Source organism: Pleuronectes platessa, chromosome 8 (genome assembly GCF_947347685.1).
Source record: "Pleuronectes platessa chromosome 8, fPlePla1.1, whole genome shotgun sequence".
NCBI lineage: Eukaryota > Metazoa > Chordata > Actinopteri > Pleuronectiformes > Pleuronectidae > Pleuronectes > Pleuronectes platessa.
This window is the reverse complement of record NC_070633.1, coordinates 26,133,042-26,160,596: the sequence shown is the minus strand read 5'-3', so window position 1 is coordinate 26,160,596 and position 27,555 is coordinate 26,133,042. Positions and strand designations below refer to the sequence as shown.

At 42.4% G+C, this 27,555-nt stretch overlaps 1 long non-coding RNA gene and 1 pseudogene across 5 annotated transcripts; one reads left to right on the top strand and one right to left on the bottom strand.

The window, feature by feature from the left end:
• Positions 1–1,370: 1,370 nt before the first annotated feature.
• LOC128446516 (transmembrane O-methyltransferase homolog) lies at positions 1,371–11,521 on the bottom strand (annotated as a pseudogene).
• A 1,855-nt stretch (positions 11,522–13,376) lies between these two features.
• LOC128445881 (uncharacterized) lies at positions 13,377–27,527 on the top strand. Of its 5 annotated transcripts, none has more exons than XR_008339516.1 (5): positions 13,377–13,706; positions 15,845–15,971; positions 17,356–17,452; positions 17,649–23,564; positions 23,746–27,527. It is a non-coding gene; the product is annotated as an uncharacterized LOC128445881 (long non-coding RNA). The 5 variants fall into 5 exon arrangements; XR_008339515.1 differs by having other exon boundaries at positions 23,708–27,527; XR_008339517.1 differs by having other exon boundaries at positions 17,649–25,292; positions 25,436–27,527.
• The last annotated feature ends 28 nt before the right edge of the window (positions 27,528–27,555 follow it).

Here is a 27,555-nt window from a genome sequence, read left to right as displayed (position 1 = left end):
AACTTGATAATGCTTCTGTAATCCTCCTTAGTACAAGCACTGTTACTAGTAGAGAGCAGAGCCTCCTGTCAGTACTCCATGTGGAACTGTGATCCCTGTAACTTTGTGTATCTTGTGTCCGACAGTATTCAGCTCAGCTAATTCATAATGAACGACCCCGGTGGCATCAGAGTTTCCAGGAAATCAGTGTTTCTTTCCCTCAAAGTCATATTCAACAGAAGCTGCTTCCCACAGATGTGCCGACAGTGATCCGTGTCTGAGGCTATAAAGAATTCATGCATCTCGTCAACATGCTGCCAGCACAATTACCTGTTTTGCAGCTGGACGGATTTACACCACTCTCATCCAGTGTCTGTGTATTAACTAACCTGCATGTCTAATTTAAACGTGCAGCCCCCCCCCCCTGCCCCCTGAGTCTCTGTCTCCCTTTCACTGCAGCACACGCTCTCCGAGTTAGAATCATCTCACCTACTGCAGCATCCACCACGCTGTGACCCGGGGTCGGGCACACCCCCAGGCCCCGGCAAATGTTGCATCTAATTAAATCATGTTATTGCGCAAATATTATTTATTTAAATTCTGCACTAAATTGTCTCTAAACCGTGTAATGGCTTTCCTGCTGCTCTGAAGAGCCTCGGCGGTGCCATTAGAGGCTCAGGTCAGAAAACTCCACCTGAGTCCCCCCCCCCCCACACCCTGAAGACAACACAGATTCCCCCCCTCGTTTGAGAAGCTCCCTGGACCACTGGGTCTCAGACGTTATGGCCACTTAGAGGAAGATTGCTGATGTTAGTAGAAACAAAGGAGTGGGGGGAGCGACTGGGAGCAATTTCCCCCAATCTTGCTTTATTTATTTAATTGTAAACACTGAGTCTGAAAGTAAATAACACAACATGCACAAGAGGGAGGGGGGGGGGTGGATGGATCTGCTGACTCAGGAAATATGAGACTGATGACATGATAAATACCAAAAGCAAAACGTGTTGATGGTCACTGAGCCACATGTAAACTCTTAAACTGGGTGGAATTGTCCTTTAAAGGTTTCCCCATCAAACCAGTTTGTGAACATTTGAGTCATACCCAGTTCAATGTGCAAGTTTCTGTTACTTTAAAAAAAGTAGAGGCCGCCATCAAGTGGTCACTCTGGGCTCTACATCCAGTATCTATGTCCACAAGGAGGTTATGTTTTCACCCCCTGTCCGCTTGTTTGTTTGATATTTATTATGTTATTTTCTGCTGTAAATATCCCTGAAGTTAGCACATTTAACATTAAGATCAATATCATATTGATATCATATTCATTTATTTCAGATAAGATATTTGATTGATTCGATTTAATAAATAAGTCAACCTCAAGCACAAGAGACTAATTAGCTGTGTGGCTGTTTTATTTATAAACTCTTTGACACAGATATCGCTCGTTTCAATATTATTAACTTATTTGTAATTTAATTATCCAGCATTAAAAGTAGATTTTCAAGTAATCCATTCAGCATGTCTTCATCTTCCATTTCTTTTAAGTTTATAAAACTGTTCGTTGACAAGCACCTTGTCTTCAGATTCCCTCAGCTTCTCCCTCAGCACGTTCCTTCTGGTACAAGACCTCCAGTAAAGATGGAAGCTCAGTCCTGACGCTGCAGGAGGAGTCAGATCTCGCTCTGACGTGATCCAGGATTCCTCTGAGACCTCCCGCTCGTCTCTTCCTGTCGATGAAGAGGACGGAGCAGCCGGAGCGACACAGCAGCTCCTCTCTCTGCAGCGCCTGCAGGTCGGCCAGGTACAGCAGAGGATCGTGGTCCATCAGCACCAGGTTGAACCCTTTACTCCCATCAGGCTCCAGATGTGAGCGTAACGCTGGGACGGCCTCGGCTGAGCTCGACGTCAACACCTGGAACTGAGGACGTCAGGAAAACTCAGTTAGATCCATTTCCTATTTGATAACCAGTCTTTAACTGAAGCTGGGATGTACAGTGCCTTGCATAAGTATTCATCCCCCTTGGACTTTTTCCCATTATGTACTGTTACTAACTGGAATTCAAATAGACTTAAATAAACTTTTTCCCGTTTGATCAACAAAACATGCATAGTACTTTGGAGGTGCAAAATAAATTTTATTGTGACACAAACAATAATGAGAACAAAAAAGTTGACATCTGTTGGGTGCATAAGTATTCACCCCCCTGTGTCAATACTTGGTAGAACCCCCTTTCGCTGCAATTACAGCTGCAAGTCTTTTGGGGTATGTCTCTACCAGCTTTGCACATCTAGAGATGGAAAGGTTTGTCCATTCTTCTTGGCAAAAAAGATGAAGCTCAGTCAGAATGGATGGAGACCGTCTGTGAACCGCAATCTTCAAGTCTTGCCATAGATTCTCTATTGGATTGAGGTCTGGGCTTTGACTGGGCCATTTTAAGACATTAACATTCTTTAATCCAAACCATTCCTTTGTAGCTCTGGCTGTATGTCTAGGGTCATTGTCCTGCTGGAAGATGAACCTCCGCCCCAGTCTCAAGTCTTTTGCAGACTGCATCAGATTTTCTTCAAGGATTTCCCTGTATTTGGCTCCATCCATCTTTCCCTCTATTCTGACCAGTTTCCCTGTACCTGCTGAAGAGAAGCATCCCCACAGCATGATGCTACCACCACCATGTTTCACTGTTGGGATGGTGTGCTCAGGGTGATGGGCAGTGTTGGGTTTTCGCCACACATAGCGTTTTGCATTGAGGCCAAAAAGTTCAATTTTGGTCTCATCTGACCAGAGCACCTTCTTCCACATGTTTGCTGTGTCTCCCACATGGCTTCTGGCAAACTCCAAACGGGATTTTTTATGGATCCCTTTCAACAATGGCTTTCTTCTTGCCACTCTTCCATAAAGGCCAGATTTGTGGAGTAGACGACTAATAGTTGTCCTGTGGACAGATTCTCCCACCTCAGCTGTGGATCTCTGCAACTCCTCCAGAGTAACCATGGGCCTCCTGGTTGCTTCTCTGATTCATTTTCTCCTTGTCCGACTCTTCAGTTTGGGTGGACGGCCTCCTCTTGGTAGGTTTGCGGTTGTGCCATATTCTTTCCATTTTCTTATGATGGATTTTATGGTGCTCAGAGAGATGTTCAAAGCTCTGGATATTTTTTTATAACCTAACCCTGCTTCATATTTCTCCACAACTTTATCCCTGACCTGTTTGGTGAGCTCCTTGGTCTTCATGATGCTGTTTGTTCAGTAATGATCTCCAACAAACTCTGAGTCCGTCACAGAACAGGTGTATTTATACTGAGATTAAATTGCAGACAGGTGGACCCTATTTACTAATTATGTGACTTGCAAATGTGACTTGTGAATGCAATTGGTCGCACCAGATCTTTGTTAGGGGTTTCACAGTAAAGGGGGTGAATACATATGCACTCAACACTTTTCAGATTTTTATTTGTAAATAATTGTGAAATCCATGTAATATTTCCCCCCACTTCCAAATGATGCACTATTTTGTGTTGGTCCATTACATAAACTCACGATGAAATAAATTTTAATCTGTGGTTATACCATGACAAAATGTAGAAAAGTCCAAAGGGGGTGAATACTTATGCAAGGCACTGTACCTGGTGGTGTTTGAATCCAGACACAAGTATGACTTCCTCCCCCAGCTCTGCTGTGAGGGGGTCCATCTCCACTGTGATCAGTCTGCCAACAGGGGGCAGCAGACGCAGCAGGCGCACTGAGCTGTAGCCACAGTGAGTCCCCAGCTCCAACACCCGAGAGGGACGCACCCGCTTGACCACAGCATCCAACGCCTCACCTGGGTCAGAACGAACAAGGCTTTATCAAACCATCCTCATCAACATAATAAACACACACACACACACACACACACACACACTATAATACCAGTAACTGTACAGAGAGTATTAGGGAAACCAGATCAATCTTGTCCTGGTTAACACATGGAAGCAGCATTTTCATTTTCTAATGATTTTCTACCAAACTGTGGCCAGAACATAATTACATTTATTTCACAAGTGTCAAAGTAATTAATATCATATATACAATGGGTGGAAGTTAGTGATTCCTATTAGGATTTCTACTGTTAAAGCACATTTTCAAAGTTAAAGATTTGTAATCTTTAAATGATGTCTTTTAATAAACTACAGGTTCATTATTGAAATAAAATTATTATTGTTGCTGCTTGAAATACAGCCTGAGTAAATATTTTGTTCAGTTCTGGTTTATTTAATATAGAACCAGATAAAGAACCTGCTGCTGTGGCTTAAACTGCAAGGGGAAAGAGCGCCACTCTCTGGACACTTCACGAACAGCAAATCTCTCTCTCGTGTAACATCAGAGGTCCAACTCAGTGTCTTGTAGCCATGCCCTTGTCTCTGGTCCCACGTCAAAGAGGCCGGCTTCCGAGGGTGGTCTGTGTAGGGGGCAGGTGGTCATAATATGTTCGACAGTCTGTTCAGGGGCACCACACTCGCATGCAGCGCTGTCTGCCAGGCCCCACTTCTTCATTGAAGATTTGAACCAACCGACCCCAGTACGCAGACGGTTCAGCAGAGTCCATTGCCGGCGTGGAAGAAGGTCTCCTGTGGCTCCATCTCCTGGATCCAAGATGTAGTGGTGGATTTGGGTTGGCCCAGCCCTCTCCCACTCCTGTTTCCAGGCTGCCGCCAGCCATCCATCTTTGGACAGGTCCTCAGTGGTGGACCGGAGCAACTCTTGTGCCGCCTTGTTGTAAGGGTGGCGGGACTTGAGTCTGCTCAGAGGAGCTGCTGTCTCTGTGGTGTCATGGAGGATGTGCCAGTCATGCTTCCGTGCTTTCCTTGCCAGGACGAGAGTGGCAGCCTCTCGTCGTAGGCCAGCCGGTGCGATTCCTGCTAGGACTGGCAGCAGGACGATTGGGGTAGGCTTCAGGCATCCAGTGATGATCCGGAGGGCGTTGTTGATAGCCACATCCACCATTTTCGTGTGTGGACTTCTGCTCCATACTGGGGCACAGTACTCCGCTGCTGAAAAGACCAGGGCTTGGGTGGATACCCGTAGTGTCTTGGCAGTGGCTCCCCAGGTTGTGCCAGCGAGGCGACGGATCAGTGCGACCCTTGATATTGTCTTTGCCCGGACATCTTCGAGATGTTGTTTGAAGGTCAGTGTCTGGTCCAGACGCACACCAAGGTATTTAGGCGCTTGCTGGGACTCCAGGCGCTTGTGGTTGGTGTATACCTCTAGTGCCCTCTTGGCGTCTCTGTTGCAGAGATGGTATGCTGCTGTAACAGTCTTGCCGGTGCTGAGTTGCAGGCGCCTCTTTCGTAGGTAGGCTACTAGGACGACCATGTCTTGGTTGAGACCGTCTTCCATTGCCTTCCATGTGGGTCTTCTCAGCATGATTGCGAGATCGTCTGCGTAGCCGTACTTTCTGGATGCTGTGTCTGGTAGATCATAGATGTAAATATTAAACAGCATCGGAGAAAGGACCGAGCCCTGTGGGACACCGTTCCGTAGTCTTCTTAGCCTACTGCGCTGGCCATCGCTGGTCTGTAGGACAAAACTGCGGTTAGACAACGTCTCCATGATGAATTTCACCATATGTCGATCGGTTATTGTCCTCAACAGCTTCAGGTGAAGTCCGCGGTGCCAGACGGTATCGTACGCGGCGGTCAAGTCCAGGTACACTACCCCAGCTTTCTCATTATCCTGGAAGTTGTCCTCGATGTCTCGAGACAGAAGTGTAACCTGGTCCACTGTGGACCTACCGCGACGGAAACCGGCCTGTTCCTGTGGAAGATGTGGGTCAATCACTGGCTCAATGCGGCAGTGGATCATTCTTTCCAGGATTTTAAATGGAACACAGAGCAGCGATATGGGTCGGTATGCCTTGGGGTCTTCCGCAGGTTTGTTTGGCTTTGGCAGGGCGATTACAGAAGCACGGCGCCAGATCTTGGGCAGCTTGCATCTCTGGTAGCAGGATGAGAAGAATGCACAGAGCCAGCTGGATGTTATTGTGCTCTGGTGCATAACAAACTCTGGGTGGATGTTGTCACGTCCTGGAGCTTTGCCTGGCTTGAGCTTGCTCATGGCCTTACTGAGTTCGTCTGCAGTGAATTCTCCTGAGAGGTTGGAATCCGCACTGGCCACCCTGGAGAGGGAAGTCACCTCCTGCGTTATCAGACGGGCAACATCTTTGTCTGCGTCTGGGAAGCGACCGTTTTTCAGGAGCTCGGACGCGATGGCATCTGCTGTGACTGGGCAGCTTGGGGGCTTTGTGCATCTGCCTGTTAGCCGGTTGATGGTTTGCCACGCCTTCCGACTAGAGTGGGTAAAGTCAATTGACTCAACAACTTCAGTCCATCTGTCTCTGCGTGTGGTGTCCAGTCTCTGAAGCAGTGCTTCTTCAGTCGCATCCACATCTTCCCTGGAGATAGCCCTCTGGTGGGTGCTCAGGAGGCGGCTGCACTCCTCGTCCCAGCCAGGGATGTAGTTCCTGTTGTAGCCGCGTTGGATGGTCTTTTTTGCCGCTCCTAGGAGGACCTTACAGTAGGCTTCATAGGCGGTGTCCACGTTGGCTGCATCAGGTTCTGGCAGACTAGCAATCCTTCTTTCTGTCTCCTGAGCAAATGACTCCCAGTTGGCCTTTCGAAAGTTCCATCTTTTGACAGGTTTCCCTGGTACCGGTTGCACCAGTGATGGGACTTTAATGATGGACGGTCGGTGGTGTGAGCGGGGAAACCTGTCTAGGACGCGTCTCTCCGGTTTCGGGTCATTGCTCCGGCACACAGCGAAGGCCAGGTCCGGGTTGGTAGAGGTGTTCCAGCGTGCAGAGAAGAAGCTTGGCGGCTCCTTGGGGTCGTACAGTAGCAGGGCATCGGTGTTGGAGGCCCATTCACTCAGCGCCACTCCGTTTGATGTTGTGTAGTTGTAACCCCAGTCTGTGAGCAAATCTCTGATATCTGCAGCATAAACTTCACGAGATTCATAGAATCACATTCGGACGTCAACAACTTTAGATCCACAGAGGCAGGCCCGGCCCGAGGCATAAGCGATACAAGCGGGCGCTTGGGGCCTCCTGACCGCCAGGGGGCCCCCTATCGGAAAAAAAAAATTATAATTAAAAATAATTAAAAATAATAATAATATTAAATAACTTAAACAAGTGACCTGATTGAATGAAATAAAGAATACATCTATACAAGAAAATTCTGATTTTACGATCAATATATCTGCCAGCGTTCAAGTCTTGCATATCAACTGCGTGCTCAATCTGCTGACAGATAATTCGCGGTCATAGACAGACACTGCATAATACTCAAGGTTAAGTTGGAAGGGACATATATAAGCATGTCATCTAAAAGGACGTATCTCTCTGGTGCCCAAAAACGGAAAAAGAAAAGGACAGAAGATGAGAAAAAAGAGCAAGATAAAGGTATGATTGCATGATTATTTAAAATATGTTTTGAACTCATTTGAGGGAGGAGCAGCTCAAGCTATCATAGGAGTTAGCTAGCTAGCTAGCGAGTTAATGTCATCTTATATTTGCCATCACATGAGCTATATTCATCAACAGTGTATGTATCTCATTAATATACATTTATCTAGGTGTATATCAGATGTCAACGATATTGGCAGTGTTTAGGATGTTCAATCAAACATGTACTGCTAGCTCTTGCCAGGCTTAATCTAACGTTAGCTCGCTGACTGAGGTGGACATTAGCACTAGTAGCTAGCTACATGAAAACAGTACTGTTTTATAAATGTGACATAGTGGTGAGTCTGACAGTGACTAAAGGCCTCAGTATGCTTCTCCGAGTCCGTTTCGGAATGACGGACGGACGGATCGGACGGACCCTTTTTGATTTATAGTTCTACGAGCCTTTTTGTTGTGAAAACAATTCACCGCCAGAACAGTAGATGGCGAGACGGAAGTCGAGCTTAGACAAGCCTACCTCATGAGGTATATAGAAGAAGTCCACGCTGGTTTATTTACGTCCTCCCGGATCCTCACACACAGTGAACGATGGCAACTAACAGAAAAAGGATGTTGATGACGCGACAGTTTTTGCTGAATAAAGTGACACCCAGCGGGTCAAAATGCTTTTGTTATCGTGTCTTAGCGCAGCGGTTCCCCGGTCTTGTTTCCAAACTGCGTTGCTAATTCAACAGCTGCAACAGGTTGAAGCTACACGGAGGCAGCTAGCTCCCCTAGCTTCCACACACAGTCAGCACGGACACCCGATACTAGCTACTACCAAGTGTTTGCTTCTAACCTGACGGTGTTTGAGAAACAGTGTCATGAGCCGTGGGATTAAAGTCAGCGGGTTTTTGCGCTGTTCCCACCGCAGTTAGCATGGTGGCTAGCCCGCTAGCCCCGTTATCAAAGTTCGTTATAACCGTATGTGACCGTACACACAAGTGCAGAGTCTTAGTCCGTGAGATATCGGTTTATATTGGAGGAAACAGCCAAAGGTGAACTTAACCTTCTAGGTGTAAGGGATGCAAGCTAGCATTGCTGTGCCTGTGCACGTTAGTAAAAGTGACATCTCAGCCAAAGATGGAGCACAATGTGCGCTCTGCTCTAAGATCTTTGTTGAGAGATGGCCTATTGGTCTTTATGAGAAAACACCATGTTGAAGTGAGGAGACGTCTGTGATAAAAATATACTTATATTGTATTAATATTATATTTAGGATGTTAAGTGTTCACCACACTACAATTAGGCTGTGCCTTATTTTGCCTCACTAGAATAGGAATGGTTAGGTGTGGAATTGTTTGTTGATGAGTGTAAGTAATGATGGCAAAATAAACTCATTTTTCATAAACTCACTATCAACTATGCACTTTTGCAATGTTATTTTTTCAGGAACACTGTTGAAGTATTTTGGAGCACAACCAACTGTACCTGCCCCCGATGTGTCATCAAGTGTCAGTGCCTCCACAGCTGATGATACAGCAGGTGAGGTTTTTCTTGATGGCAAATGGCTACATAGTCTTTTAATATGACATGACACATTAAAAAAAAAATAATTACATTTTTTTTATTTGTTGATTTATTTATTTTATCTTTGCAGGTTCACCCCCAGCAGACTTACAGTCACCTGAAAGTGAGGAAGAACTTTTACCCATTGAGGAACAGTTACCAGCATTGACAGTCACTGATACACCGACTTCAACCTCTGCCGGCATAACAGGTCAGTTAATCTAACAGTTTTTGTTTTGTGTTGCCTTACTTAACTCTGAAATATCTTGTGTTATGTTATGATTCTATTTTTGTATCTAATGTCCCTACAGGTTATTGTTATTATCGTTTATTTGAATGTTTTGAAACAGTTTGATTTTAGAAGTTCCAAATAGTTAGTTTAAAAGGTTAATTGAATACTGAGTCACTTTCATTATTTAATCTATGTATCTATGTAACGTTCTATTTTTTATTATATTCATGCTTGTCTATTTTGGTTTTATTTTGTAATTGGAAATTGATAACTTAATACGCATTTGCACAGTTGCAAATTATTTATTTAATATGTTTGTGATCGTTTGTTTGGAATACAGAGGCACTATCATTATTTATTTTTTATTTTTTAATGTTATTTTTGATAATACTAATGTTTGTGTATTTTGATTTCAGTTTAAGATTGCACATTTATAAATCTGTTGAAAGATCTGTTTATTAAACTGATACTTTAAAAAAAAATACAAATGCTGTTGTATTTAATTATTTTACAATTTAACTTCAGTAAACCACACTTGATGCTTTACTTTGAATATGAAAGTTTAAAATAAATCTGTGATCTAAGTGCCCTCTAAGGTTAAAAGGTGACTGTTTTGGTGTAAATAACGACTATAATAATACAGGGGTCTATCAAGGGACAAAAGTCTAGAATATTTTTGGCATGAGAGCAACTGAATGAGCCTTCCAGGCCCAAGAGGTCAAGGGGCACTGAAGCCCAAGCCCAAGTCACCATCTCAATAAGTCAAAAAGCAAAATGCTATGAATATGCTTAAATTTAGGTATTTCCCTTCTCCAGCTGGCCATATAAAAAATACAGGAAATCACATCTACGTAATTCAGTATTAATACAATTGATAATGTCAATTAATTCATTGTAGTGTGACATTTTTGTCAATAATCGTCGAGCGCAAATGACTCCGCTAGGTGGGAGGGGGGGCCCCAATATCAAATTCTGCTTAGGGCCCCCGAAAGGCTTGGGCCGGCCCTGCACAGAGGTCACAGATTTCCGATTCTACTGGTCTGAATAGTTAAATATCACAACTTTAGATGCATTAACTTACCTATTTCTGGACCAATGGATAAGGAGGGGTGCGTCTCAGCGTAGAGGTCAAAGGTCTCCAGGACACTGTCCACTTTGCCATGGGTGCAGTTGGAGAAGACGAAGGAGTGTGTGCCCCGGACACGCCCCTCCCCGCTGCAGCAGCCTCAGCACCCAGCCCAGAGCTCTGAGACATAGCGAGGACAGTTGGACGTGGTACCAACGGGACGCCAGGACGATGGCAGGAAGCAGCGGCACGGAAATAGCAACTAGCCACATGTTAATGGCTGCTGGGGAAACTGGGACAAATCTCAAAGATCTGTAAACACAAGATGTAGAAAATGATTTAAAACTGTTTGACTTCAGCAAAGCGACACATTGGTTATTGATTTGTCTGAACAAGAAAAGTCTTGATCATCAATTTGAGCTCATTGAAGATGGCTCCTGTTGGATCCAGATTCGGATTCTTGATATATTATCTTATTAATGATTTCATACAAAATAACTAGCAATTATTTTTGGCTTATACGTTTAATGCTTAACTTATCAGTGGTTGAGCGTTTTCAAACTTGTATTAGTTGTTTGTAAAATATGAGAAAAACATTGTTCTTTAGCGCCCCCTGCAGGTAATATGTGGTTCTTTCAAAGCACAGGACTGAGTGTGAAGTTTTTTTTTAAATCAATCTGAAGATTTCCAGTCATCCTTTCTGATATTATAACATCTTAATAATTGTATTTTTCCATCAAACCGAACAAGGGTTCAAACTTAGAAACAGAAACAGACTCTCATAAAAATTATTATCACGTCTATTTATTGAACAAACCTTCAAGTTTAAACATGAATTATGACTTTTAGAAACTTTATGTTGAAAACAAACCTTTTCAATGACTTCATGTCCAACTTTGTCTCAATGTTTGTACAGTGGTCATATGAATAGACCTTTGTGTTTCAGTGCAGAATAATAACAAACTCACTCTTTGTTTGATAGAAACATGTGAACACGAACAAGGAAACTTTTAATTGTGAAAAGTGACAGAGCAGCTTCTCACCCAGTAGCTGCTCCAGGATCAGTCCTGTCAAACACAGGTGGGGGTCTGTCACTGTGCCTCCTGTCAGTCAAACACACGAGCAGCACGTGACAGCCGCTGGGAATCAAACCTGGATCGTTTGACCTCTGAATCAAATCCTGAGTGAAAAGAATCCAACGAGAAGGAAAAGCACGTTAATCCGATTCCACTCTCCAGGAAATAGACACCTCGAAACACACACAGGCTCCTCCCCCTGCTTCTCAGTGATGCTGCGGGATTCCACTAGAGGGCAGCAAACACGTTGAAGTACAACAAGCATGTGGGAAACTGGTTCTGCAGGGGAAGTTAAACTGGCAACATCTGACCTTAATAGAAGTAGAATATGTATATTCACCTCCCTTTATATTTATATTAGTCTCTCTCTCTATATATATATAAGATAATATGATCATTCATTAGTCCCCAAAAAATGTAAGTCAGTGAAGTAATGATACTTAAACATGCAATACATACATACATACATACATATAAATCGAACATAAAAAATATTGAAAATATTGATAGAACAGAACTAATATATACAGTGTAAAGTTAAAAATATATATTCATGTGTTATAGCTATACTGTCCAATCATCCTGCCACTGCACTTTATTCTTCTACTTTATCGACCCATAATATTCTCTTTGTAGTAGTAGGTGCGTATACATGTCTTTGTATTTTTCATATTTTATAGCATTGGCTATATTTTACAATATTTTTTACTTTTTACTTGCTATTTTATTTACTTATTTATGTCTAACGTAACTCTTTCAACAAGAATGAGAGAAACTATAATTTGCTGCAGAGTCGAACTGATCAAAGCGTGAGAAAATATTAATAAACAAATATTAGAAGATGCAGATGGTGTCAGTGACACACACACACGCAAACACGCGCACACACTGCAGTGAGTTGTGCAAGTCCTGTCATCCAGTTAACACAAGTTTGCTTGATTGTAACCGGAAGTAAAGCGGGTTCGTCACCAAAATAAAAACAGGCGGATGGACGACTAAAAGGCAATGAGTGGAAATTATTCTAATAATAAATTGCAATACAACTCGTAAACATTGAGAGTATTCCTGATATTAAAACCAGATTTGTTTCAAGAAAAAAAACATATTTAAGAGATGCATCACAGAACACAGACACAGAACTCATTAATCCCTGACACAGAACAACAGATTGTATTTCTCTCATTTTGAGCAGGTTTGACTTGTGTAATGTCGAATGAGAGGTCGACCCCCAAACTGTCAGATATTATCTACAGCTGATTCAGAACTCTGCAGCCCGACGGTTACCAGAACCAGGAAAGAGTTCACACCAGCCCTGACCTCTGCACTGGTCCCAGTTGGCTCTTCATGGACCATGCAGACATGTTTCATATGCTCACAGAACCAATACGGCTCCTTGGCTCCTCTGGTACTGGTCAGTGAACTGGTACTGGCAGCTTTTGACTCTGAGGACCTGAGAGCTGGTGGAAGTGTGGAAATCATACATATGAGTTTAAAACACATCTCTTTGACCTGACTTTTGATAACAGACATTATTTTACTGCATCCAAGTTGTAAATTTGACTCAACGTAGCCCTAGTTTATCATATAGCTGCAGAATTGCTTGAAATATTTAGTATATAAATATAAATTGAAACCCCTTCCAACTTTTGAGATTATGACATATTGGAAACGAAGACAGATATAAATATATGTAAAAAATGTAATTTATCTTTTCTCCAAACAATGATAACAATTACGGAAGATAGATAGATAGATAGATAAATAGAGTGAGAGTGAGAGTGATATAAGATACAAATAATGGTAATTATGTTTATTATAATAATAATCATCATCATAATAATATTCTGGTCAGATCACAACATCAGCTCAAGCTGAGCAGTACAATACTGTCACCTTGTGGACAAAAGTGGGAACTGAAGGATTCAGCATGTTCTCATGCTGGATCTTTTATTTTGTGCTGTCTTAACCGGAAGTCACACCAGTAGTGACTGTGTTTGACTCGACGCTGCTCGTCCGTGCACATATTTCCACCAGGAGCGTCTGTGGAGCAGCAACAGCCCCGTCCTCCTTCTCCTCCTCCTCCACCTCCTTCCTCCACCTCCTGCTGCTGCAAACACCTCCATCCGCACAACGGAGTAGCCTGTGACCGACTCGCCTGACGCGGTGCACGGCTGCATTCTGTGGAATACCTGCGGCACCGAGCTGCCTCTGCACATCGCACGTTCCCAGGCTTTTACTAGTTGAGGAGAAGCTGAGCCCACTCGCCAATGGCAAGTCCGGCTGCAGACACAGGACAGTCTCATCAGCATCACCCGGCCAGCGACTCTGCCGTAGACTCCGCGTTCCAGGAGGCGCAGACATGGATCGAGGTGAGTCCAGGATCCGGTGAAATGCTGCTTTCTAACTCTGCAGGTCTCTGCTTCCCTTTTGACGCAGGTGTGTTGTGTTGTGCGGTCTCCCAGTGAGATTAGTTACTGGTTTAAAACCCGATGTCTCCCTTGAAACAGCACTTTGCTCTTTTGTCTGTATTGCCTCGTCACCTGTTGAAATGTGCCTCAACCAGCAGGGAAATACTTATTATCAGCCCCCATGAAGTTCCTGAGGGGGGTCAAGATGATGCATGATGGAGTAATTATAAAGGATATGGTGAATTTAATCACGTGCAATTTGAAATTCCTTTAAATTAACAACTATAACCAAAACAAAAAGTTGTGTTATTGAACCACACTGATGCAGCCTAAGCAGTGCAGTGTCTCCACATTCCTTGCCAGGATGCTGCACACACTTGTGAGGGACCTTCCTGTGTGTTGCAGCAGGCTCTAACTGGTGTTGTGTAGGTCTGGGGGGGGGGAGTTTTGTACAGTAGCTGCTGTGGGGCCGGCCGCCTGTTTGCCCGCAAACAATGAATGCATCATGTGGAATGGATTTTTTTTTTTTGCCTCATCGAGAGCCCGGGCGAACAATAATCACACAAGCGAGGTTTTTTGTTCCGGGAGAATTTTCAATCACGAAACCCGCCTGCCCCCGTGTGCAGTTGACTTTGTCATCCCGAGCCGTCCGCCTGTCGGGACTCAAAACACCGGCGGCCGCCACATTATCTGCTGCGTGTGAGCAGGACGTGGTCCCCGCTTTGCAGCCTTTCACCTAGAGGATGAAAAGGCTGATCTGAAGCCCACTGTGGCACGAAGCCTTTGTATGAAGTGGGTGATGCAGTGCAGCAGGGGTGTTGGTAGAGATTGTGGGGCCTCATGTGTCTCTATTTCTTTTGCTGGAGCTTTGTGTTTTTGTTTTTCACTCATCAACTGTTGGTTTCTGAGGCGCATCAATATGTTGCTCACCCACATGTGACCGTTGATCCCAGATCTGTCCTTTGATTAAAATGGAAAGTTAAATACTTGAAACCAGGTATATCTTGACAAGTGTCCACGTTAAGCAGCAGCACAAAGGTTCTTAAAGGAGACATGTGATGCTCTTTCAATTCATAATGCACATGTAGCAGCTAATCGGGCCCCTGGTAAGTGTTTCAGACAGAGGCTGAAAAGAGGAGCTGCAGCAAGGAACAGGCTGAGGACAGCGATGTGTTTTGTGAACATTAGAATTATATATTTGTAAAATCAAGTGTTGTTTATATTTTGATTAATTTGACGGTCAGTATCCGGGTGGCCCCTCTGGCAGAGCCTCTCTTGGCAGCGGCCCTGTATTGATGTGGTGCCTCAGGTCAACAAGCGACTCTGCTCTTTTCATATCACTCACACGTTTAACTGATGTTTAAAAAAAAAACTGCTGAATTCATATTTTCTATCCTGGATAAACAGGGCGTCGCTTCTTTAAAGTTAAAACACTATGTTGGGTCATAGTCTGCAGTAGTGTGTGTGTTTGTGTGTTTGTGTCTGCCCATTTGTCGCTCTTCACACTAACAAAAGTGGTCACATGTGTCTGTATCGGATCATGAATCCGGATCGTTCCAGTCACTTTAACCGTGATGTCCTTTGTGCGTCATGTCTCGTCTCATGTGTTTCATTTAAACGTGTTTAAGTGAGTGAATCAAACAAACTCAAAGTCATCTTCATCACTGTTCAGGTCCGAATAACTTAAGAAATGTGGCAAAAGTGTATCGATACTGGATTCATAATGTGCGTCTGTCTGCCCTGATCCTGAGGTGGGGATCATTTAGCAGAGAACACTGATCTTATTCTTATTGGTATTAATACAGGTCAATTCCTCAGTGTCAGATTATCAGAGGCCATAACAGGCCTACTTAGCAGCAGCGCTCTCCTCCGAGGCTCGTATCACATCTTTAAAAAGCCACTACTGACCTAGAATCACAGAGGCGTTGGAATAAACTGAAAAACCAGGTCGAGCTCCGTGTTCTACCTGTGATAGAGGAATGCAGTGCGATTTCCAAATGTGCTGTGAATACTGAACAAGCTGCTGTACAATGAGCAATTGATTGGATTTCATATTCCACTGCTGCACTGTAACACTCTCTCTCACTTTTACCTTTCAGGAACAATAAAGGGACTGACTATGGGCGAGAGGACGGCTTACGAGCCAGTGCAGAAAAGTTCAGCGGTGCAAGCAACAAGTTGTTGTGTTTATGTATCATCACAAGTGACAGACAGACACACAAAGAGGTGTGACCTGGTCTATTGAAATATTTCTCCATTTTTCCCTTCTTTTGGATACGAACTATCAGACCGTTATGTTTACCTTAAAGATAATGGGTGCTGGTTAAAATAAGTATTTCACAAATATGATGTATTATGTAAAGATGGACAATGCCTCTCCACTTCCTCAGTAATGAAGCTGAAATAACCCCGGATAGAGGAGCTGGCATTTAGCGTTTTTTTTTTTTTTTTACGCATTTAGAGACAGAGTCTGCGCAGAAGAGATCTTAGCGTGCAACCGCGGAATCAAGGTCCCGCCTTTACATGGGCTCGACCAATCGCAAGCCAATCTCAGCCGCAAATCATGACATTTCACCCTTTTTTATTGCATAAAATAGTAAACTTAGATGTCACTAACTGGAGCTCATACCTCCATCAACACCCAGGTGTCCCGTTAAATTCAGTCAAGATGCTTTAAATTGTACACAAATATAAATATGATATTTTAAATCGCTATTCATGATCTCACAATGTTAAAGGAAGTGATACATATTCCCTGGATCTGCCCCCTGATCTGGATCCACACCAGATTTAATCGCTTCTTCTCTTACCCGTATCACATCCTGCCACTAAATTTTGTGGTAATCCATTGGGTGGTTTTGTGTAATCCTGTTTACAGACAGAAAACCAAAAAGCCCCAATGAAAACAACTTCTTTGGCAGAGGTAAATAAAACCCAACTTCTTTTGTCCATATCCCCTAAAGCAAGGTTTATGACCTGCACTGCAGCCAGTAGGAAAAACATCTCTCACGTCTTCAAAATTACGTTAAATTAGAAGTGTCAATCCTCGTCGTTAAAGCAATTAGGTCTAATGCGCTGTGTGCTTTGACATGATCCGCCATTTTGGTCTACGATTTCCTAGACCTGGAGCAGACGAGTTCCATTTCATTTGAAAAGATTCTTTTAGACGTCATTATGTGCTATGAATGAACTCAGCAAGCTGTTGTTCGTTAACCTTGAATGTGAGAGCATGAATAAAAGCACTAAATGCGCTTTGGGACATTGTTACTGCCGAATTCATCATCCCATCAACTGCATTTGTATTGTGGCAGAAGATTATTTAGTGTAGGTAGTAAAAACTACAAAAATGTAGTGACACAAAGAGAAGACGCCTCACGGAAAATACAAAGATCAAGTAATTAATAACTCTGGGTGCAGTAAAATGCAGCAGCATCTCTCGGTCAACAAAAGTAAGTGGTACTTAGATGCAGGTTACACATTAAATTTCACAATAGATGACTTTAAGTTCCTGGTTTGACATCTACTAATAGCAGCACAAAATGTTTTCAGGGTATAAGTGCATTAGTTCATTAAAACGTTGATTTCTCTGTCCATTTCTACTCGATTATAGCGCAGCCGGAGATACTGCAGCTCGGTGACCTTCTACCTCCCGCCTTCCTCCCGTCTACCGCCCAGCAGCACAGAGGAGGGAGGAAACAGGAGAAAAGGTATTCAGTCTTAAACTGGCCTTGACAGGTTTGACTTCTCAAAAGGAAGAAAAAGCACTCGCCTGATGAGCTGCTGCGAGAGAGAAAAGAACAAAGCATTTGGTGCTTTCACTTATTTAAATCCCTGTTTTAAAAAGAGAAAAGTGAAAAGTCAGAAAGTGAAGAAATGGGCAGGTTTTATTTTTTTTTCTCGAAGGGACCAGAAAGAGGAAAGCGGATGCTAACACCTCCGGATGACAGGATAACGCCGTCAACACTTTATTCTCATTATCTGCAAGTAGCACGAGCATTAAAAGTGCTATCGAAGATTGTCTACTGGAAGTTCAGTCGACCCACAGATGGCTTTAATGGTGTGAAATGTGCCACGGTGCAGTAAGACTTCCAGTGATGTACAGACCTGTCGGGGAAAATCGCCAAAATCAGGTCAGTTTTGCACTCGAGGCAAATGGACAACTCTGGCCCAGACTGATTTAATCAGGGTCTGATTTACAACCTCCAACCACTTAATGTCTCACTGCCACATTCACATCATACACTCATTTGTTTTCCTATCAAAGAACTGCAGCAGATCTGCGGAGACGAGGAAACTTTTGGATTGGAAAGTTTTTCTCCTCTGCTGCTCTCAGAAACATAATGACAAATGGAAATCACAGGTTATTGCACTTAACTGCACCTAAGATATTACGGTATAAAGACAAGGTTCTCAAGTTCAAGTTTCTTGAGCTTTTTTATGCTTTTATTTCCTGAAATCACAAAATAACCAATTCAATTTTACTAATTTTATTTGTGATGCCCCAAATCATAATAGAACATATAAAGGTTGAGACCTTAGAAATTATAGGGCACAAAGTTTTAACATGGGAGTGGATGGGAGCCAGCTGTTATTTAAGGCTTGGCGCTGCGCTGAAGCGTCCGGTGTGAACCCGGCGTTAGTAAATAACTCACAATGCGTTGCTTAGCATACGTCACATACTACGTTGCTCTGATTGGTTGTAGGTCTATCCAATTGAGCGAAGAGGAATTTTACTTCCTGGTCAGTTGAAACACGCCCCATAATTTTTTCCCAATGGAGCGACTCCAGACCGAACTGCCCGACCAAATCTGTTGTGGGCGGGGCTAAGTTCGTCTGGCATCCAGGCTAGGTGCAGGCACCACTTGGCAGTGCACTACATATTACTATTCTGTATACTTATTATTCTTATTTCTTCTTCCGTAAAATTTCGATACGCTTCTCCTCCCACAAATTTTGTCGCACAATCACGAGACCTACAAATAAACCTGCGGAATTACGTCGATTAGTGTGCTATTATTCAGATTTTTGATTCGTCCCCCGGTTCGCTCAAAAATCGCGATAACGCGACAAAAAATGACGAATGGGACTCAAGGTCTCTCTACCAACAGAGCGAGAGGCTGAAAATCAGTGTTTTTAGACCCTTTTTTCGTCACTAAAACTGCTCTCAAATCCCCAAACGGAGGTCCTCAGACATGATTTTTAGATATTTGAGGTCGTGAGATTGTTTCCTTCGGAGACATGTCACTCTCAAATCTCTCGAACATGTGCTTATATCCGCATCGAAAAATCGAGGAATTATTTCCGGATCCTTCTCTCATTGGAGCCTCATGTTAATTCTGAAGATTTTTCTGAAAAGATTAAAACTGAAAAATAAAACGTAAATCGCTCCCACGGCTCCATTTCTTAGCCCTCACGACTAAAAAATATATCTGGTTGTAGTGTAACCTCTTGTGATTCTCAAAATGTTTTCATATTCCAGATAGGACTTATAGTTTTTGAGTAACAAGTACTTGTTTGATGACAGTGCTAGAGTGTGAAAATAAATCGCTCTATTGAAGTCAATGTACTTTTTCGGAGGAGATTCATGAAATGAGAAGTACGTTTCTAAACTGCTCACACGGCCTCATTTTTTGACTCTAAACAATAATATAGATATGTACTTGTTCGTCCAAGCCTTGTGATTCTCACGGTGTTTTAATTTTTCGGATAGGAGTTATAGTTTTTGAATTAGAGCATTTTGTTCGGGACGTTCTCCTGAGGTCTGATGTCTCCCTCTCTCACGTCGCAGCTGTCGTAATCAGTGACTCACACACGCAGAGGGAGGGGGGCCAAAGGGGACAGTGAGATCTATTTTTAGACTTCACAGGTGTTAATCAGCACTGCAGGTAGTTCAGTTAGTAGAGCAGAGGGACAGTAACTCAACATGGCGTGTTCCAGCCCAAGTGTGGGTAAGACACAAACATTTAATTTTTTCTTTGTCTTTCAGGGGGGAACTGTTGAATTCTTTAAATAATCAACTGTCAATGATATCTAAAGTCAATGTGATTGGATTAGTGGGTCTGCCGCTGACTCAGTGATCCGCTAGTTGTGAGTTCAAAACCAATAGAGGCCAAAAATTACTTTTGAACAAATATATTAATATATCTGGTTGTAGTGTCAAGCCTTGTGGTTCTCAAAATGTGTTTATTTTCCAGATAGGACTTATAGTTTTTGAGTAACAAGTATTTGTTTGATAACTGATGATAGCAAAAGGATGAGATTTATGAAATGAGAACTACGTTTCTAAACTGCTCGCATGGCTTCATTGTTTGGCTCTAAATAATGATATAGATATGTACTTGTTAGTCCAAATGTTGTGGTTCTCAGGGTGTTTTCATTTCTCTGATAGGAGTTTTAGATTTTCAATCAGAGCATTTTGTTTGGGACCTTCTCCTCAGGTCCAATCTGTCACTCTGTGTCACAGGTGCGTGGTTAGTGAGGTCACACACGCTGAGGAGGGGGGCCAGAGGGGGAAAGGTGACAGTGAGATCTATTTATAAACTACTTCAAAGGTTTTAATCAACACAGGTGGTTCAGTGGGTAGAGCAGAGGGGCAGTGACCCAGAGGTGGAGAGATCAAGTTCAGGTGAGGGCAGGTCTAACATTGTTTTTCAGAAGGGGACTTGAACTCTTTAAATATACAACCCTCAATGATTTGAACTACGATGTGATTGGCTCTTCATCCGATTCCTGTTTAAGTGTGAATGAAGTGATAGGGATAGCGCCACCTAGTGGTCTGTGTGACAATGAAGTTTTAGCAATCGACCCCAAAATTCTGTCACATGATCGGAGTCATCACCTGATGAAGTTAAGACTATTACTGCATACACACTAATAGTGATAGCGCCACCTAGTGGTCAGTCTTAAAATGAAGGCTGAGCAATCTGCCCCAAATTGGACACACTTCATCAGATGCCAGACCTGAACAGATATATAAGGGTGTATTCATTGATAGGGATGGTGCCACCTAGTGTTCAAGGCGAAAATTAAGTTTTAGCAATTGGTCCCAAATCGCACACACTTCATCAGATTCCTGACCTGAAGAGACCTATGAGTGTGTATGCAGCGTTACTGATAGCGCCACCTACTGATCAAGTCTGTCTGTCTGTCTGTCTGTCTGTCTGTCTGTCTGTCTGTCTGTCTGTCTGTCTCTCTCTCTCTCGCTCTCTCTCTCTCTCTATATATATATATATGGGTCTGTCTCTCTCTCTTAAAGCAGCCAGTCTGTCTCTCTTTATCTCTCTTTTATACCAGCCAGTCTATCTCTCTCTCTCTGGGTATCTCTCTCTCTCTAAAATTGACACAGTCTGTCTCTCTTCACCCAAAAACTAATATTTAGTCTGGAACCGGAAAATTCTAGGCACCCATTCGAAATTTCTCGGCAGGAGGAATTTTCTAGTTATTCTTATTTCTTCTTCCTAAAAGTTCGGCGCGCTTCTCCTCCTACAAATTTTGTCGCACAATCACGAGACCTACAAATAAACCTGCGGAATTACGTTGAATCGTGTGCTATTATTCAAATTTTCAATTCGTCCCCCGGTTCGCTCAAAAATCGCGATAACGTGGCCGAAAACGTACAATGGGAGTCAAGCTCGCTCTACCAAAAGAGCGACAGTGCGAAAAAGAGCCGTTTTCAGGTGCCCCGGGTGCACTAAAACTGCTCTCAAATCCCCAAACGGAGGTCCTCAGACATGATTTTTAGATATTTGAGGTCGTGAGATTGTTTCCTTCGCAGACATGTCACTCTCAAATCTCTCGGACATGTGCTTATATCCGCATCAAAAAATCGAGGAATTATTTCCGGATCCTTCTCTCATTGGAGCCAAAATGCTCTTACGGCCTCATTTGTTGGCTCTAAACAATAATATAGATATGTACTTGTTCGTCCAAGCCTTGTAATTTTTACGGTGTTTTCATTTCACGGGTAGGAGTTATAGATTTTGAATTAGAGCGTTTTGTTCGGGACCTTCTCCTGAGGTCTGATGTCTCCCTCTCATTCTCGCACACCTGCGGTAATTAGCGAGTCACACACGCTGAGGAGGGAGGCCAAAAGGGGAAAGGGGAGAGTGAGATCTATAAATAAACTACTGCACAGGTGTTAATAATTAATATAGGTGGTCCAGTCAGTAGGGCAGAGGGATAGAGACCCAGAGGGTGAGTGTGTATGCAGTGTTAGCGACAGTGCAAGCTACTGATCAAGTCTGTCGCTCTCTCTTTTATACCAGCCAGTTTCTCTCTCTCTCTCTCTCTCTCTTAAACCAGTCTCTCTCTCTCTCTCTCTCTCTCTCTCTCTCTCTCTCTCTCTTAAACCAGTCTCTCTCTCTCTGGATCTTACTATCTCTCTCTTAAAGCAGCCAGTCTTTCTGTCTCTCTTTCTTTCTCTTTATACTAGCCATTCTCTCTCTCTCTCTCTGGGTCTCTCTCTGTCTCTCTCTCAAATTGACACAGTCTGTCTCTCTTCCCAAAAAAATAAAAATGTTTAGTCTGGAACCGGCAAATTCTAGGCACCCATTCGAAATTTCTCGGCAGGAGGAATTTTCTAGTTGTCACTACTGTATACTGATGTTCCTGTCTCTGTTCTGTCCACCACATTGAAACCTAAAAATTGACAGTCTCTGAGTCCCTATCATAACCTAACTGAAACCGGCCGTTTAAAACGACTACAAGTCGCTTTCACTTCAGAACTACAATGGCACTTAGTACGGCACAGTCGTCTACCAAGGCCCAACAGTTCCCTTAAATCTAATCAAGCAGCACCAAATTTCCCAATTTATTTTGTTTTGAGATATAAGAACACATGGCAAGACAAATGCATTTGTGGTCTTTTTATCATCTGCAGAACACTGTGTTGTTGGTTGATGTTGGCGTGTGGGCTTGTATCTTAAAAGAGAATAAAGACAAAGATTCTTCCTTGGAGAAATCAACTGTCAGTAAGTGTCTGTGCTTCCAGACAAGTATGAAGCAAGAGAGAAAATACCAGAACCTTCAACTATTACTACCTGTCATTTAAAACAAGGTGACCTCTTATTGTATATTTCTATTCCAATTACTTTCAACATTCTATTGCCAGCCAACAGTTTGTGATAGAGTTTGTCAATCAAAAATTTAGCAAATAAAATATAGCTTTTTTTTTTTAAAGTTTTGTCTAATGCATGAATGTAATATCCCAGACGGATCTGATATGACAATATTGATAATACTTAGCTTTTTACTTTACGACATGATAAATATGCAAATGTAGCCGAACAGTGAGAAGTTTTAGTCCCATTTTATTTAATGCTTAAAGCAGATGACTAATCCATTTTCCTCATAATATGTTTATGAACACGTGTGTGTCTGTCCCCATTTCTCTGGAAGATTTCATCAGACTGTTCCTGTTACTGTTAAGAAAAACAGGTTGTACACTTTTTATTTTTGCCACACCCAAATCCTGACATGTGTCTATCGCAAAGTGTTTGCATATAAATATGAGCTCTAGGTCCTCGTACAGATCACTGGGTTTCCTTATTCCATGCAGCCAGAGGACAGGAGTTCATGACCCTCAGTTTCCTTCCAGAAAAGATCCTTCATTACTTCTGTAGGACGAGAGCTCACTGTAAACATGGTTGATAGAAGCATTGCACTGGAGGCTCTGGGAGCACTCTGCACTGGCAACGTGACGTCTGTCCAGCAACAAGCATCACCAGCTGGTTTGTCCAGAAGGAACCTTCAAGTGGGACCACGGCAGAATCTGTCCATCAAGCTTCTCATCCCGACTGTCATTGATGGAGATGAACACTCGTAATTAGTGGAGCTTTTCTTACCATAAATCATGAGATCAGATTTTATTGTTTTATTTAGAGGAGATGAAGTAAAAAATCATGATTAAAAAGTAAATGTTAAGATGTGTTTTCAAAAAGCTCAACTAAAGATGTGTTGTTTAGTTAAAGCAGCTGATCGACCTGAGCTCTCCGCTCATCAGGTGGAGTCCAGAAGACAAGAAGGAAAACAACGCTCATCAACCTCTCCTTCTGATCCACATCCTCCTGAACACGTGGACCTGCTGGCCTCTGCAGTAAACTGGACTCATCAGGTTTCTGTCTCCAGAAACTGATGATGATCCAGTTAAGACGACAACAGAGTTTTGAATCAGTGAAATCTTTACTGAATTCTGAGTATTATGTTTTAAATTATGAAAATATTCAGAGGATGCTGAGGTTTTTCTGCACCTGACTGTACTTTTCATCGTCTCTGTCTCTGGGCTCTTATTAATGTTTGAATAAATGTTGTTATTGTCACTACTGTATACTGATGTTCTTGTCTCTATTCTGTCCACCACATTGAAACCTGATAATTGACAGTTTCTGAGCCCCTATCATAACCTAACTGAAACCGGCCGTTTAAAACGACTACAAGTCGTTTTCACTTCAGAACTACAATGGCACTTAGTACGGCACAGTCGTCCACCAAGGCCCAACAGTTCCCTTAAATCTAATCAAGCAGCACCAAATTTCCCAATTTATTTTGTTTTGAGATATAAGAACACATGGCAAGACAAATGCATTTGTGGTCTTTTTATCATCTGCAGAACACTGTGTTGTTGGTTGATGTTGGCGTGTGGGCTTGTATCTTTAAAGAGAATAAAGACAAAGATTCTTCCTTGGAGAAATCAACTGTCAGTAAGTGTCTGTGCTTCCAGACAAGTATGAAGCAAGAGAGAAAATACCAGAACCTTCAACTATTACTACCTGTCATTTAAAACAAGGTGACCTCTTATTGTATATTTCTATTCCAATTACTTTCAACATTCTATTGCCAGCCAACAGTTTGTGATAGAGTTTGTCAATCAAAAATTTAGCAAATAAAATATAGCTTTTTTTTAAAAAAGTTTTGTCTAATGCAAGAATATAATATCCCAGACGGATCTGATATGACAATATTGATAATACTTAGCTTTTTAATTTACGACATGATAAATATGCACATGTAGCCGAACAGTGAGAAGTTTTAGTCCCATTTTATTTAATGCTTAAAGCAGATGACTAATCCATTTTCCTCATAATATGTTTATGAACACGTGTGTGTCTGTCCCCATTTATCTGGAACATTTCATCACACTGATCCTGTTACTGTTAAGAAAAACAGGTTGTACACTTTTTATTTTTGCCACACCCAAATCCTGACATGTGTCTATCGCAAAGTGTTTGCATATAAATATGAGCTCTAGGTCCTCGTACAGATCACTGGGTTTCCTTATTCCATGCAGCCAGAGGACAGGAGTTCATGACCCTCAGTTTCCTTCCAGAAAAGATCCTTCATTACTTCTGTAGGACGAGAGCTCACTGTAAACATGGTTGATAGAAGCATTGCACTGGAGGCTCTGGGAGCACTCTGCACTGGCAACGTGACGTCTGTCCAGCAACAAGCATCACCAGCTGGTTTGTCCAGAAGGAACCTTCAAGTGGGACCACGGCAGAATCTGTCCATCAAGCTTCTCATCCCGACTGTCATTGATGGAGATGAACACTCGTAATTAGTGGAGCTTTTCTTACCATAAATCATGAGATCAGATTTTATTGTTTTATTTAGAGGAGATGAAGTAAAAAATCATGATTAAAAAGTAAATGTTAAGATGTGTTTTCAAAAAGCTCAACTAAAGATGTGTTGTTTAGTTAAAGCAGCTGATCGACCTGAGCTCTCCGCTCATCAGGTGGAGTCCAGAAGACAAGAAGGAAAACAACGCTCATCAACCTCTCCTTCTGATCCACATCCTCCTGAACACGTGGACCTACTGGCCTCTGCAGTAAACTGGACTCATCAGGTTTCTGTCTCCAGAAACTGATGATGATCCAGTTAAGACGACAACAGAGTTTTGAATCAGTGAAATCTTTACTGAATTCTGAGTATTATGTTTTAAATTATGAAAATATTCAGAGGATGCTGAGGTTTTTCTGCACCTGACTGTACTTTTCATCGTCTCTGTCTCTGGGCTCTTATTAATGTTTGAATAAATGTTGTTATTGTCACTACTGTATACTGATGTTCCTGTCTCTGTTCTGTCCACCACATTGAAACCTGATAATTGACAGTTTCTGAGCCCCTATCATAACCTAACTGAAACCGGCCGTTTAAAACGACTACAAGTCGCTTTCACTTCAGAACTACAATGGCACTTAGTACAGCACAGTCGTCCACCAAGGCCCAACAGTTCCCTTAAATCTAATCAAGCAGCACCAAATTTCCCAATTTATTTTGTTTTGAGATATAAGAACACATGGCAAGACAAATGCATTTGTGGTCTTTTTATCATCTGCAGAACACTGTGTTGTTGGTTGATGTTGGCGTGTGGGCTTGTATCTTAAAAGAGAATAAAGACAAAGATTCTTCCTTGGAGAAATCAACTGTCAGTAAGTGTCTGTGCTTCCAGACAAGTATGAAGCAAGAGAGAAAATACCAGAACCTTCAACTATTACTACCTGTCATTTAAAACAAGGTGACCTCTTATTGTATATTTATATTCCAATTACTTTCAACATTCTATTGCCAGCCAACAGTTTGTGATAGAGTTTGTCAATCAAAAATTTAGCAAATAAAATATAGCTTTTTTTTTTTTAAAGTTTTGTCTAATGCATGAATGTAATATCCCAGACGGATCTGATATGACAATATTGATAATACTTAGCTTTTTAATTTACGACATGATAAATATGCAAATGTAGCCGAACAGTGAGAAGTTTTAGTCCCATTTTATTTAATGCTTAAAGCAGATGACTAATCCTTTTTCCTCATAATATGTTTATGAACACGTGTGTGCCTGTCCCCATTTCTCTGGAACATTTCATCACACTGATCCTGTTACTATGATAAGAAAACCGGTTGTAAACTTTTTATTTTTGCCACACCCAAATCCTGACCTGTGTGTATCACAAAGTGTTTGCATACAAATATGAGCTCTAGGTCCTCGTACAGATCACTGGGTTTCCTTATTCCATGCAGCCAGAGGACAGGAGTTCATGACCCTCAGTTTCCTTCCAGAAAAGATCCTTCATTACTTCTGTAGGACGAGAGCTCACTGTAAACATGGTTGATAGAAGCATTGCACTGGAGGCTCTGGGAGCACTCTGCACTGGCAACGTGACGTCTGTCCAGCAACAAGCATCACCAGCTGGTTTGTCCAGAAGGAACCTTCAAGTGGGACCACGGCAGAATCTGTCCATCAAGCTTCTCATCCCGACTGTCATTGATGGAGATGAACACTCGTAATTAGTGGAGCTTTTCTTACCATAAATCATGAGATCAGATTTTATTGTTTTATTTAGAGGAGATGAAGTAAAAAATCATGATTAAAAAGTAAATGTTAAGATGTGTTTTCAAAAAGCTCAACTAAAGATGTGTTGTTTAGTTAAAGCAGCTGATCGACCTGAGCTCTCCGCTCATCAGGTGGAGTCCAGAAGACAAGAAGGAAAACAACGCTCATCAACCTCTCCTTCTGATCCACATCCTCCTGAACACGTGGACCTGCTGGCCTCTGCAGTAAACTGGACTCATCAGGTTTCTGTCTCCAGAAACTGATGATGATCCAGTTAAGACGACAACAGAGTTTTGAATCAGTGAAATCTTTACTGAATTCTGAGTATTATGTTTTAAATTATGAAAATATTCAGAGGATGCTGAGGTTTTTCTGCACCTGACTGTACTTTTCATCGTCTCTGTCTCTGGGCTCTTATTAATGTTTGAATAAATGTTGTTATTGTCACTACTGTATACTGATGTTCCTGTCTCTGTTCTGTCC